This window comes from Lolium rigidum, chromosome 6, assembly GCF_022539505.1.
Source record: "Lolium rigidum isolate FL_2022 chromosome 6, APGP_CSIRO_Lrig_0.1, whole genome shotgun sequence".
Classification (NCBI taxonomy): domain Eukaryota; kingdom Viridiplantae; phylum Streptophyta; class Magnoliopsida; order Poales; family Poaceae; genus Lolium; species Lolium rigidum.
Window position 1 is genome coordinate 172,457,133 of NC_061513.1, and position 15,935 is coordinate 172,473,067.

A 15,935-nucleotide genomic window follows, 5' to 3' on the forward strand; every position below is an offset into this window, starting at 1 on the left:
TAGGGGGTGACGTGAGCGTGTCCGGCGAGCTCCGCGTGGCGAGAGAGGTACTACGGCGCGCGGATATGGTCGGGTACGGCGAGATCTGGCGAGCGCCGCGTGGACGTGTCCGTGCACTGGGTGACGTCGCCATGCCGTTGGCGGCGTACCTGGGGCGTCCCGGGCGCGCGTCGTCCGGGGCTTGTCGGCGTCTCCTCGACCAACGGCGGGTACAGGCGATCTCCTGGGATCATGGGCGACGCGTTGGACATGGTGGCCGTGGCGATGGTGAAGAGAAACAGAGGGAGGCGTGTCGTGGGCGACGTGGCCGGCATGGCCATGGCTAGGCCATGTTTGGTCGTGTCCAGGGGGTTCCAAGGCATGGGTTTGGTGTAGGAGGGTCTTGTGGTCAATGCTAGGTCAAGTGGTGAGCAAGTGATGGCCTGGTTTGATCACATTTCAAAATTGAAGATTGTTACATATGTTTCAAAGTCTCATCTTGGCATGCTTCTATCTCTTGATCCATGATGAATTTGATATGGTGATCTTTACGAAGTTGTTCACCTTGTTGAGTACTTGGATGACATGCCAAGAGTTGGATTTGTTTGGTTTGGAAAAATTGAAATAGATAGGTTCAAAGTAGGTACCAGACTATAAAAGTCAGAAATGACCATGATCATATGTGATCATGTTTTCAATTTTGAAAATGGTTTGGAAAGTAAATCTTTGATTCTCAAAGTTGTATTCATTCTTTAATATCATAACACAATTATTGGTGAAGATCAAATGGGTCTAAGATCAGATTTACCAAAAATGACATAGACCTTATGTTAGGGTTTTTAGGGTTTTTGTGATATTTGATTTCTTTCTCTTTTGAGGTATTTAATTTATGATGATCACTTGATCATTCTAGGGTTTTAGAGTTCATCACAAACACAAAGTAACAAACATCATGGCATAGCACTCAAAATGCACAAGTCCTATGCAGGGTACTATATGCAAGTAAAAGTTTTTGTTGGTTCTCAATTTTGGATAATTGAAATTGTTCTTCTTCCTTTATTTGAAATTTGGGATGTTACAAACCCTTCCCCCTTACAAAAGATCTCGTCCCGAGATCTTAAAGAAATTAGGTACTAAAGAGATCTCGGGTACTCCTTCTTCATATCTTCCTCTCGCTCCCAAGTGGCTTCATCTTCGGTATGGTTGCTCCACTCGTACCTTCGAAACTTGATGCTTCGGGTGCGGGTGGTTCGGTATGCTTCTTCCAAGACGCGAATCGGCACTTCGCGGTATGTCAGGTCTTGGTTGATATCTACCGAACGGTGATCGATGTTCTTGAACACTTCCGTCTTCTCGGGGACTTCCAGGCACTTTCGCAGGAGTGAGATGTGAAATACGTCGTGTACCGCCGACATTTCTTCAGGTAACTCTAATTGATAGGATACTTCGCCTCGGCGACTCAGAACTTTGAAAGGTCCAACATATCTAGGGGCAAGCTTTCCTTTCAGCTGAAATCTCTGCATTCCTTTCAGGGGGGATACCTTGAGATAGACAAAATCTCCAATCTCGAAGGTCATCTCTCGGCGTCTCTTGTCGGCATAACTCTTCTGTCGGGACTGAGCGATCTTGAGATACTCTCGGATTTTGTGCACCTTCTCCTCGGCTTCACGAAGAACATCTGGTCCAAAGACTTGGCTTTCTCCTACTTCCGACCAGTTCAGGGGGGTACGGCACTTCCTTCCGTACAAAGCTTCAAAGGGGGCCATCTGCAGGCTGGCTTGGTAACTGTTGTTGTAAGAGAATTCTGCGTAAGGCGAGGCAATCTTCCCACTTGGATCCGTACTCCGATACGCATGCTCTCAACATGTCCTCCAAAATCTGATTGACTCTCTCGGTCCGTCCATCGGTCTGCGGGTGATAGGCGGTGCTGAAATTCAGACGGGTTCCTAGTCCTTCATGCACTTTCTGCCAGAACCGTGAGGTGAACTGTGATCCTCTATCTGACACTATCGACTTCGGGGTTCCGTGCAGGGCGACTATTCTGGAGATGTACAGCTCAGCTAACTTTGGTCCTTGGTAGGTGGTCTTGACGGCGATGAAATGGGCTACCTTGGTCAATCTATCCACCACTACCCATATAGAGTCGTTGCCTTTGCTGGATTTGGGTAAACCAGTGATAAAGTCCATTCCTACCGAGTCCCACTTCCATTCCGGAATCTGCAAGGGTTGCAACAGTCCTGCGGGTCGCTGATGTTCTGCCTTGACTCGCTGACAGATATCACACTTGGCGATGTAGCTTCCTATCTCCCTCTTCATTCCATGCCACCAAAATTGTTCCTTCAAATCTTGGTACATCTTGGTACCTCCGGGGTGAATAGAGTATAAGGTGTCATGGGCTTCCTTCAGAATGACTTGCTTCAGGTCTGAGTCCGATGGTACGCAGAGACGTCCTTTGTACCAAAGAACTCCGGCTTCATCTACGGTGAATCCTGGGGCTTTTCCTGCGACTATCTGGGTCTTGATTCCGTCAATGCTGGCATTTCCCTTCTGAGCTTCCTTGATCTGTCCCATCAAGGTAGGTTGTAGCTCCATGCTAGCTAAGAATCCTTCACTGACTAGCTCCATTCTAAACTGTTCAAACTCTTGGTACAGGCTGGGTTGTTCTTCTGCTATCATTGAATTCAACTGACACGGCAGTCTACTCAACGCATCCGCTACCACATTGGCCTTGCCGGGGTGGTAGTGGATCTCCATATCATAATCCTTAATCAGTTCCAACCATCTTCTTTGTCTCATGTTCAGCTCCTTCTGGGTAAAGATATACTTCAGGCTCTTGTGATCCGAATAGATCTCGCAGCGATTACCCATGAGGTAATGACGCCACACCTTCAGTGCTAAAACTACGGCTGCGAGTTCGAGGTCATGGGTGGGGTAGTTCTGCTCATGCTGCTTCAGTTGCCGGGACAAGTAAGAGATCACTTTGCCTTCTTGCATAAGCACACATCCGAGACCAATCTTGGATGCATCGCAGTAAACATCAAAGGGTTTGGTGATGTCCGGCATGATCAGAATTGGGGCTGAGGTCAATCTAAGCTTGAGTTGTTGAAAACTCTCTTCACATTTGTCCGTCCATTCGAACTTCTTATCCTTCTTCAACAATTGGGTCATTGGTCGAGCGATACTCGAGAAGCCTTCTACAAATCTGCGGTAATATCCGGCTAATCCAAGAAAAGCGCGGACCTCGGTCTGGGTGGTTGGGGCTTTCCATTCTGCAACAGTCTTGATCTTGGCGGGGTCTACGGCAATTCCTCCTGCAGACAAGATATGTCCCAGGAATCCAACTTCCTTCAACCAAAACTCACATTTGCTGAACTTAGCATACAGCTTATGCTCTCTCAGGGTCTCTAGGACAGCTTCTAGGTGTTGTTCATGCTCTTCCTCAGACTTGGAATAGATTAGAATGTCGTCGATGAAAACGACAACAAACTTATCCAAAAAGTTCATGAAGATTTTATTCATGAGATTCATGAAATAAGCAGGGGCATTGGTCAATCCAAATGACATGACATTGTACTCGTACAATCCATATCTGGTGGTAAAGGCAGTTTTGGGAATGTCCGATGCTCGGATCTTCAGCTGGTGGTATCCAGTCCTGAGGTCAATCTTTGAGAACACTATGGCACCGGTCAGCTGGTCAAACAAATCTTCTATCTTCGGCAAAGGGTATTTGTTCTTGATGGTGACATCGTTAAGCTTACGATAGTCCGTACATAAACGACTGGCACCATCCTTCTTATCCACAAACAAAACGGGGGATCTCCAAGGTGACGCACTTGGTCTAATCAGACCTTTGGCTAACAGTTCATCCAATGGTTGCTGTTTCAGCTCCACAAGCTCTGCTGGGTTCATGCTGTAGGCTCTCTGGGCTATAGGTCCGGTTCCGGGAATTAACTCGATGATAAACTCGATATCCCGGTCCGGGGGCATACCGGGTAAACCATCCGGGAACACATCAGGATATCGACAAACGACCCTGATTTGATCCGAGTTGGCTTGGCTACGCTCCGGTTGCAGGTAAACTTTCTAGGTAGCAGTTCAGAGACATGTTCCACTAAGATACCGGTGCTACTGGTCATGGTGATGGCTTTCTTGGCACAGTCAATCATTCCATGGTGTTTCGACATCCAATCCATTCCCAGTACTACTTCCAAACCTTTGGTTCCCAAAATTATCAAATTGGCATAGAATTCTACTTCATGAATTCTGATGGGTACATTTTTACAAAATTTTCTGGCTTTAGTGGTTGATCCGGGAATTTGAACTATCATGACATGTTTCAAACTGAGGGGTTGAATTTTACTTGTTGATGCAAAGTCTTCGGTGACAAAAGAATGAGATGCTCCGGAATCAAACAACACTCTGGCAGGTACTGAGTTGACAGGAAACATACCCAGTACAACATCTGGTGCTTCCTGGGCTTCTTCGGCATTCATGTGGAAGAGGCGGCCATCTGAATATACATTAGATTATAAGATAAGAGGGAAATTCTATGGTTCATTTTGAATAAGTTCAAAAACTTGTAAAAACTTGAATGCTTTGGATGACACACACAAACATTCATTCATTCATACCACATAACACATTACAAACTAACATTTCAACACTCCAATGGTTTTAAGAACCATTTCACATGCTACGATACAAAGGTCGGGATACAACTCATGCCTACATCAGTGCTCAAGTGCAGCTACCCTCGTCCTCCACATCGATAGGAACGACGTCATCAGGACTCGGCTCCGGAAAGCGTAGTCCTCCTCCTCGGTGAACTCGTCCTCCTCGAAGTCGTCATCGTCACTCGGGAAGGCTCCTCCTCCCCGAATATCGATACCCGCTTCGTCTTCCTCCATCTCCTGGATCTGCTCCTCCTGAGCCTTCACCGTGGCCTCAAGTGACGCTATCTGAGCGCGAAGGCGTGTGATGGTGGCATCCTTCTTCGCGCACCTTAGGCGAAGCTTGTTGCGGTCTCTGGATAGCATCTTGATAGCATCTCCATGGGTGGCCAGGGCGATGTGCGTCTGGTTCGCGTACACCCGGGCGTTGTCTAGATCCTGCTGTGTATGATACAGCATAAAGTCTAGGTGCTCGGCGTGGTGTCGCAGCTCTGGGTGCGACTGCAGAGTCATGGGTGCTCCTGAGGCATCACGCCTCACTAGGTGAGCGAAGCGGGACGCAAGCAGGCGTACCACATTCTGTCCGCAGAGGCGTGCCAATGCCTCCTGAAGAGCTCTCGCTAGTCCGTCGAGCCAGTTGCTCTCACGGAATGAGAACAGAATCCTCTCCTGGTTAGGAGACTCCATCGTGCCTCGCACATCTGCAGTGATAATCCACTGGAGTTCTCCACCGGGCTGATCGTTCACCTGAATTCCGTGGAACTCAGGGGGAAGTCGACCAAGGAAAGCAGCGACAGCGGTGAGGTCATGTTCGAACACGAGGCTCCCACCGTTCCCGAGCTGATAGAACTTCGCGTTGATGGGTTCATTGGGCTCCATCTGAAAGCGAAAAGGTTGAGTAAGTTAGAGAGTGAACAAGTGTGGCAAAATTTTAAGTAGATTCAATTTAGAAGAGCACATTATTCATCAAATTTCGAAATAGTCTCAAAGGCAAGAATGCGAGTAAATTTTCACAAATATTTACTTCATTTGATTTCAAAGTTAAGTTTTCATGAACGTCCATTCTAACTAGGGTCTTCTAAGGTCAAATAATGGCTCTGATACCAACTTGTCAACACCCGGATTTTTAAGTCCAGATGCCTATTATGTCATTCATCGCAATCCCAGGATAATGTTGTTGCGAGGCATAATAGTCGAATATCACAGTCATTATTTATTACAAGCCATAGTGTCATACAATCTTGAATCACATGATTCATATTACACAAATAGTTGATTCCCACAATCAACAACATACATAAGTTCATACATAGCGGAAGCGTAATAGTAACGGGACTCTCTAGTCCACAGGCCAACATTTGACGTCAGAAACCCCTAGTTGTCGTAGGCGTCCTGCTGGTCATCCTCGTGATAGTTCTGTTCCTCCTCGTACTCTGGCCATTTGAATAGCCAGGGACAAAGCCGTAAGTACTTCAAGTACTTGCAAACTAATACTATTGTAAAATGCCCATTAAAGAAACTAAACTCTAATTTAACTTGCATAAGCCAAATTTTAGTTCACAAGCTTGGATCATGTACTAACTAACTTAAGTGGGAACATTAGTGTCATTCCCACATCATTGGTTCAAAGCCCAAAGAGTCACCAAGTCACCATTCATATTTACTAAAGCTTTCGAAAATCCGACACCGGAAACCGTATGGCCTTTCCAACCGTCCGTAACCGTGGACACGGCTATTCGAATAGGTTTACACTCGCGAGAGGTTGCACACTTGTGCCACAACATTTGATTTCATCCGTCGGAATAACTCCGAGTCACCGTAACACAGTACGCGGATCATCAACCATAACCTTTCACTTACACATCCTAGTATGAGCACCTCTCCCCATGAGCTTGGCCTCCCAGTGAAAACCAACCGTTAACCTGGGAACTGCACAGGGCTTGGCCGTACAATTTCACCTCAATTCACATCCTTTCTCAACAACGGAGGCAGCCTCAGCATAACCCCTATGATGTGTGTTCAGAGGGAACTCATACTAAAATCTATAAACTTCCAGTTAAGCCCTACCCATAATCAGGTATTGTGGGGGTACTCAAAAATTGGAAAGGTATCGCATTCAAACCAATATCAGGTTTTTATCAAAAATCACCATCTTCTCTTGTTCACCTTCAACTTCAAACTCTTCAATGGAATGCTTCATCATTCCAAGGTTTCAAAATCAACCATTCACATGCTCCCATCTAATATAGTCAAATTTTAGTATTTTAGCACTAGCACTAATCATGAGGGGTGCTACTTTGCTTTGCTATCTCTTCTCATCTAGTAATCTTGTTCTCTATCCCAATTTTAGTTCATCCTTGGAAAACACAACAAGTAGAACTTGTATGGTGTACACATAAGATAGACTTGTATAAAGAGAAGTAAGAATCATGGTGCCTTGCTCAAGGTGAGCTTTGCACTTTGCAAGAGTATTATCTTGCCTTGGTAGTTCTCTAGGTTTTCTCCTTCTTCTTCGGGGTAGAATTCTCCTTCCTCTTGATAATCTCCGGTGCTAGCGTCTAAATTTGAATACGAAGTATAATCACCAAACAAGCTCAAAGGCTAATCTAAACACATCATTACTTCACACAAACTATACTAAGCACACACATAAAATAAGTAAGTGTATTGGTGGGTGACTTGAGGAAAAAGATTTCCTCTTATTCATATGTGAGAAGTAAGGTTCATATGGTGTTTGGGAAATAATTTCCTCTCATTGAATCTTCTTAAGATTTAATTTCTCCACAGCAATACATGAATCCTATGTTGACCCAAGTCAACCATTCATCATCATTATTGGAGAAAATGATTTAAATGAGGTAGACCACCTCATACTATTTAAATAACACTACATTTGATTTAAATCTCAAGTAATTCATATAAGAGAGTTTGAAACCAGGGGTCCAAACATCCCATGAATTTATGTGAGACAAGTTTAAATGAAGTATACAACTTCACATGATTTACTTTAGTAGTTTTGGATAATATCAACTAGTTAAACTAGTCAAATGATCCATTAATTAAACTAGGGCATGATCATGCAAAGTGACCACACCATTTTCTTGCAGAAACAATTAGTGTAAGTCAAATGTGAGCTACTAGAGTTGGAATTAACTTAATATCTATTTTGGTTGATTTTTAATAATTATTTGAATAAGTAAAAGTCCCTGTCTTGTTATTTTTATCACATTTATTCCACCAAGAATCTGACCATGGGGCCAGTGGCATTTGTTAGATCTCTTTCTTAGCTTTCCAACAACATAAAGTTCATCAAATTTGGTTTAGCCAATTTCAATCTATTGAATTTCTAAGTTGGAACCAGTATTGAAATTAAATGGATTTGGATAAATCGAATTTGAATTACTGGGCTACGCGGGAAAGCTAAGTGGGCCGAAACGTTTAAAAGCGGCCCAAGGCCAGCCCACCACGCATCTGTGCACGCGCGGGCCGCCTGACAGTGGGCTCCACCCGTCAGCGACTCATAATAGCCGAAACGGTATGTTTTAAAGTGGATCGTTGGATTAGAATGAGATCGGACGGCACTGGGCCATCGTCGTCTCCGGCGAGATGGGTTCACTGGCACGGCGGCGGTAGGGGGTCGGAGGCTCACCGTGGCTCCAGCTAGGGTTGGGCAATGTGCTCGACGAGGTTGTGGACGACGGCGAAGCAGCCTGTAGCAGCGGCGTCGTCGGGGCGGCCTCCTTCTCCGGCGATTGCCGCAGGGCTTCCGCGGCAGTGAGGCGTCGATTGGGCGGCGGCGGTGGCTAATCGATCATGGCGAGGTGCTGGGGAGGTCGAGGAAGAAGAGGGGAAGCTGGTGGTGTGCTTGGATCATCAAGGGGAGGTCTCCTTTTATAGGGCGTGAGGGGTGCCGTGGGTGCTGCGGCAAGTCGACAAGGGCGCGGCGTCTCCGGTGAGCTAGGGGGCTAAGCGACGACGGGGTCGTGTTCACCACGTCAAGGCGGTACTGCGAGCGTCAACGGCGCGGCAAATGGGGGCGTACGACGGTCGGGCGCGTCCGTGTACTGCCGCGGCCGTGGCGGAAGGAAGCTTCCTCTCCGGCGGCGGTAGACGCTAGGGGGTGACGTGAGCGTGTCCGGCGAGCTCCGCGTGGCGAGAGAGGTACTACGGCGCGCGGATATGGTCGGGTACGGCGAGATCCGGCGAGCGCCGCGTGGACGTGTCCGTGCACCGGGTGACGTCGCCATGCCGTTGGCGGCGTACCCGGGGCGTCCCGGGCGCGCGTCGTCCGGGGCTTGTCGGCGTCTCCTCGACCAACGGCGGGTACGGGCGATCTCCCGGGATCATGGGCGACGCGTTGGACATGGTGGCCGTGGCGATGGTGAAGAGAAAGAGAGGGAGGCGTGTCGTGGGCGACGTGGCCGGCATGGCCATGGCTAGGCCATGTTTGGTCGTGTCCAGGGGGTTCCAAGGCATGGGTTTGGTGTAGGAGGGTCTTGTGGTCAATGCTAGGTCAAGTGGTGAGCAAGTGATGGCCTGGTTTGATCACATTTCAAAATTGGAGATTGTTACATATGTTTCAAAGTCTCATCTTGGCATGCTTCTATCTCTTGATCCATGATGAATTTGATATGGTGATCTTTACAGAAGTTGTTCACCTTGTTGAGTACTTGGATGACATGCCAAGAGTTGGATTTGTTTGGTTTGGAAAAATTGAAATAGATAGGCTCAAAGTAGGTACCAGACTATAAAAGTCAGAAATGACCATGATCATATGTGATCATGTTTTCAATTTTGAAAATGGTTTGAAAAGTAAATCTTTGATTCTCAAAGTTGTATTCACTCTTTAATATCATAACACAATTATTGGTGAAGATCAAATGGGTCTAAGATCAGATTTACCAAAAATGACATAGACCTTATGTTAGGGTTTTTAGGGTTTTTGTGATATTTGATTTCTTTCTCTTTTTGAGGTATTTAATTTATGATGATCACTTGATCACTCTAGGGTTTTAGAGTTCATCACAAACACAAAGTAACAAACATCATGGCATAGCACTCAAAATGCACAAGTCCTATGCAGGGTACTATATGCAAGTAAAAGTTTTTGTTGGTTCTCAATTTTGGATAATTGAAATTGTTCTTCTTCCTTTATTTGAAATTTGGGATGTTACACCTCTCACCTTGCCCGCCATGTCTACTAGACTCACCTCACCCCACTTAAGCTTGCAGCACCTTTGTACACAAGAAAAATATGCACAAAGAACCAATGCCATGCCATGCCACTCCAAATGACATCACCATGCCAACCCTTGTCCTTCTCCCTCTCTGGTCACCCTCACCTTGTCAAGTTGACTCACCACACTCCAATGAACACCACTCTGCAGGAGTTGACCCAAGAATAGCCTTGCAAGGACCATTGCCAACCCATGCCATTCACATGATCACCAATATGACACCACCTGCCCCTGGTCCTCTCCTACCTCTCTAACCTTGTCAAACCAGTCGACATCATCACCCTGACCTCACTAGACATGATCCCTGGCCAAGGAGAGCTAGCCAAAGCCCTAGCCACGACGTTGTCACCACGACAAGGCGCGCCAGAGCGTGCACTGGCACGTCTCTGGGCACGCCAGGACACCTCCTGCCCCATCGCATCCGTCCTCTCCTCGCCCTCTCCCTTCAACAGCAACCTCACCACGCCACTAGGACGCTCCCAGACATGCTCACCTGCCCGCACTTGCACTGTCACCGTCGTTCTCCTCGACATCGTCCGCCGGGTACTGCCAGTACACGAGCATGCTGCCGACGCCACCGTCCCCCTTTTCCCCTGCAGTCATGCGCATCGTGATCACCATGACACCTTGAACAGGACCGCACCCTCGCCAACGTCACTGAGACGCTGTAGACTCGTCGTCGACGATGACCTGCCCCGCTCCCCGCAGCACCCTTGGACGCTATAAAAGGGAGCCTCCCCCGCCTCCATTCTTCACACAACCTTGCTCCCTCCTCTCACTCGATCTCCTCGACCACCTCCCCTCTTCTATTGCCCACCGTAGCTCGCCAATCGCTCGTCGGAGTCCGTGAAGCCGCCGCAGACGCCGCCATTGATTGAGGCCACCTCAGGCGACGCCATCTGCACCAGGAGCTTCGCCACCCTCGACAACGCCGCCACGCACCCTCGCCGACGACCGCCGGCCACCGGTGAGCTCGACAGACCCCAACCCTCGCCGTGGCCATAAACCCTCTCGCCGGAGACGACGATGCACCAGCACCATCCGATCAATTTCTAATCGTGCGGCCTCCCTCTGCTCGTACCGCTTCGGTGTTTATGTGTAACTGACGGGCGGGACCCAGTGTCAGGTGGCCCGCTGCGTGCGAGACGCGCTAGCTGGGCCGGCCCAGTACTTTTTCCCCTCTCCTGGCCCAACCTCGTTTCCCGCCTAGCCCAGTAATTTGAAATCGAATTAAATCTTTTCAGTCAAATTCTTTACTGATGCCAATTTCAAAATTTAATAACTTCAAATCTATTGAGCCAATTTTGGTGAACTTTATATCTTTGGAAAGCTGGAGAAATTCTCTTTCCAACCCCACTGGATTCAACACTAGTTATGTTGTAGAATTAAAGTAGCAAAAATGACAAGGCAAGGACTTTTCAAATTTCAAATAATTCTTAAAAATCAACCATAAGTCATTTTGAGTTGATTCCAACTCTCATAAATCACATTTCACATTGTCTAATTGTTTATGCAAAAAAATGACATGGTTGCTTCATATGATAATGAGCTAGATCCAAACAATGACTATGTACTCATTTCTAGCTCATTTAAATCATTTCAAATTTGGAATTTCAAATCTATGAGATGTAGCATCTCATTTAAATCATCTTCCCAAGTAATGTGAAGTAAAGTGATGACCTTAGTTGCATGGTCTCATCATTGATTACTTGAGGATCTTAAATCAAATTAGGATTTAAATTGCATGAGGTATAGTACCTCATTTAAATCATGTTTCTCAAATGATAAGTGTGAAGTGATGACCTTGGTCAACATGTGTTCATAACTTGTTATTTGAGGAGATTAAATCTTAACAAGATTCAATGAGAGGAAATATTTCTCCAAAGGAAATAAATAGAAACCCTAATCCCTATTTCAATAAGAGGAGTTTGTTTTCCAAACTCTAAAGAAGAAAACCCTAGTGTTGTGTGAGTAATGCTTAGGATGATGCTAGATCATCTTGTGTCCATTAAGGCTAATTAGTCTACTCAAGTATTGTTTGGTGATTGTATCCTCGTATTTGTTTATAGACGCTAGTACCGGAGACTACCACGAGGAGGAGGTATTCTACGAGGAAGAAGAACAACACGTTGACAACTGTACCAATCAAGGCAAGCTATACTCTTGCAAGTTACCCAAGTGCAAGCTCTATTTGAGCAAGGCACCAATACCATACTACTTTTAGTTTTACTTTACAAGTCCCAGTTTTTATCTCTCAAAGCTTTACTTGAATTTCCAAGTCTTACTTTTATAGTAACTTGAGTCTAGATAAGGAGTAGTGCAAGAACATCAAAGTTAGCCTAGAGAGCTACAAGCTAGTTAGCACCCCTCATGACTAGTTGCTAGTGCTAAAATTACAGTTGACTACTCTAGCTGGGAACATGTGAAACTTTTGATTTTGAAAACCTTGGAATGATGAGTCATTCTATTGAAAGATTTTGAAGGTGAAGGTGACTTGAATGAAATGGTGAATTTTCCAAAACTGATGGTTGGGTTCATGCGATACCATTCCAATTTCAAGTACCACCACAATACCTGAATCTGGGTAAGGCTTAACTGGAAACTTATGTATTTTAGTATGGGTTCCCTCTGAACAAGCGTCATAGGGGTTATGCTGAGGCTGCCTCCGATGAAAGTGAAATAACGTGAAATGAGGTGAATGTCCTACCCAAGCCCTATGCAGTTCCCGGGTTGGCGGTTTGCTATCACCGGGAGGCCAAGCTCATGGGGAGAGGTGCCGATACTAGGGTATGTAAATGAAAGGTTATGATTGGTAGTTCGCGCACTGAGTGCGATAAATCAGGGCCAGTTACCCCTGACGGACTATTGCAATTATTGTGGCACAAGTGTACGACCTCTGCAGAGTGTAAAACTATTCGAATAGCCGCGCCCATGGTCATGGACAGTTGGAAAGGCCTGTTATCACTAGAATTTGACCGGATCAGAGGTGGGCCGCGATTGAAGATGGGCTTGAAGAATATACATGGAAGAAATACATGAATCGGCCTTGTATACAAAGTTTGGGCTAGTTTGCCCGTGTATCTGTAACATAGTAGGATACGTGTCGTTTAGACAGAGTTGGGCTCGTGCCCGGTTGGGATTATTCCCACGTTAGAAAGTCTACGGACTATAAATATGTATCTAGGGTTTATGAAATAAACAACAATCACGTTCACCACAAACCAATCTAGGCGCATCGCCAACTCCCTTGTCTCGAGGGTTTCTTCCGGGTAAGCATCATGCTGTCTAGATCGCATCTTGCGATCTAGGCAGCGCACGTTTATTCGTCGTTCATGCGTTGCTCGTACTGAAGCCTTTTTGATGGCGAGCAACGTAGTTATCATAGATGTTTTAGGGTTAGCATTGTTCTTCGTATCATATGCTATCGTCGTGCGACCCTTAGACATCTAGCCGCCCTTACACCTATCTTGGGTGTAAGGGCGGCACCCGCTTGATCATTGTTTAGTAGATCCGATCCGTTATGGTTGCTCCTTGTTCTTCAAGGATTAGTTTAATATCTGCATGGTTAGGCCTTACAAACGGGTTGAAGGATCCAGTGGCGCGTAGGGTGTAGTCTGCTAGCCCTAGACAGGACGTTCCGAGGATCAACTTCGTGTTGGTTTTTAGGCCTTGTCTAGGGTCGGTTTACGATCACCGTGCGTGGCCGCCGAGCTCAATCACGAGTAGGATGTTCCGATTATGCGGTGAAAACCCTAAATCGTAGTAGGTCGTTTTAGCTTTATTTTGATCAAGCAGGACCACCATCCGATCGTACACCTCGTACGCATCATGGGTGGATCGGCTCCTTGAGCCGATTCACGGGACAACCCGAGAGCCGATCGAGGCTCGTATTTAATGTTTACGTGTATGCCATGCGAGAAACTAAGCGAGGCATCATCCAACACCTTCCCGACCAGGTATAGGTCAGGTGGCACGCCCTGCATCAGCATCGGACGTGCGTGCCGAAGTCTTTGCGGGCCGTCGCTCGGAGGGACCAGGGCCAGCCGCAGTCCTGGGAGCCTCCCGGCTCTACGGTGTTGCCCGTCGCTGCTCGCCGGTGGGTTTCTGACCGCAACAAGGCCATACTGTTCCGTCATCAGGATTTTTCCAAAATATGAATGGTGACTTGTGACTTGAGTTTGAAAGGTGACTTTGACTTTGAATCACAACAGAGTTGTGGGAATGACACTAATGTTCCCACTTGAGTTAGTTAGACAATCAAAGAGTCTTTTATTAATAAAGTGCATATGAAATAAAACTGGCTTTATGCAAATGAACCTAGAGCTTAGCACCCCCTTACTATAGTTGATAGTGCTTACATTAGTTTTAGTTTGCGAGTACTTTAAAGTACTCATGGTTGTGTCCCTGGCTATTCAAATGGTCAGACTATGAAGATGAGCCCCAGTACCAGGATGAAGGACAGCAGGACGTCTACGACAACTAGGACTACTCCTGACGTCAACAGTTGCCTGTGGAACAGATGGACCTCTACTACGTATTCCCGCTATTGTGTTATGTAATTGATCAGTAGATCAAGTGTTGTAATGAGACTGGATCATGTGATCCTTTTTGTTGTAAGACTATTATGGTGTTGTAATGAATGATGTGCTATGATATGAACTTATTATGTCTCGCAAAAACTATCTTCCTGGGATTGCGATGTATGGCATAATAGGCATCTGGACTTAAAAACCCGGATGTTGACAAGTTGGTATCAGAGCCATTGTTTGACCTTAGGAGACCCTATTTAGAATGGACGTCTGGAAAGCTTAGTTTCAAAACAAATGAATTGAATATTTATGAAAACCTATTCTCACTCTTATCCTTGAGATCTTTTTCAAACTGAGAAATTCATGCTCTATTTTTCCTTATACTAGTACATAAAATTTTGACACACTGCTCACTTCTCTAACTTACTCATCCTAACTCTTCACAGATGGAGTACACCTGCAAGTCCTATCAGCTTGGCCACGGAGGAAACCTAATGTTCGAGAAGGATTTGAAGCAACTAGTTGAATATCTAGGACGCCCGTATCCCGAGTTCTTTGGAGTGCCACTCCATAATCAGTCAGGAAGACAGCCTCAATGGGAAGTTACTATAGATCTGAGAGGAAAGTTTGGAGCCCCAACTTGGGAAACTATCTAGTTTTCTGTAACGGGGAACACTTGGAAGGATGGAATAGCTAGAGCCATGCAAGAAGCAATTACCCGTTTGTATGGACAGAATGTGAACAAGATCAAGAACACCCGCTTTGTTTACTACCCATGGCATGACCCCATGGGAAGGCCAATAACTATGCCACCACACCCGGAGATGAATGATAGTCTCCTACATGTTTTATTCATACTTTATATCATTTTGATGCATTTTCCGGTACTAACCTATTAACAAGATGCCGAAGCGCCAGTTCATGTTTTCTGCTGTTTTTGGTTTCAGAAATCTTACACAGGAAATATTCTCGGAATTGGACGAAACAAAAGCCCACGGCCCTATTTTCCACGGAGGGTTCCAGAACATCGAAGGAGAGTCGGAAGCGGCCAGCAGGGGGCCCACCCCACAGGGCGGCGCGGCCAGGCCCCCTGGCGCGCCAGCCTATGGGGAGGCTGATACGTCCAAAACGTATCTACTTTCCCGAACACTTTTGCTATTGTTTTGCCTATAATTTGTGTATTTTGGATGCAACTAACACGGACTAACGCTGTTTTCACCAGAATTGCTCTGGTGTCTCGTTTTTGTGCAGAAATTCAACTTTCAGGAAAATCCTCGGAATTTATGGCGAAGGGCTTATTTTTCCAGAAGAATCACGGAGCCAGAAGGGCAGGCCTGGGGGAGGCCCAGGGCCCCCACACACTAGGCCGGCGTGGCCTGGAGGGGGGGCGCGCCGCCCTAGCGTGTGGCCCCCTCGGCTGGCCTCCGACGCCCCTCTCTGGACTACTTAACGCCTTCGACCTAAAAACGCACGGGGGTTAGACGAAATCGCCAGAAGACATCCAGAACGCCGCCACCATC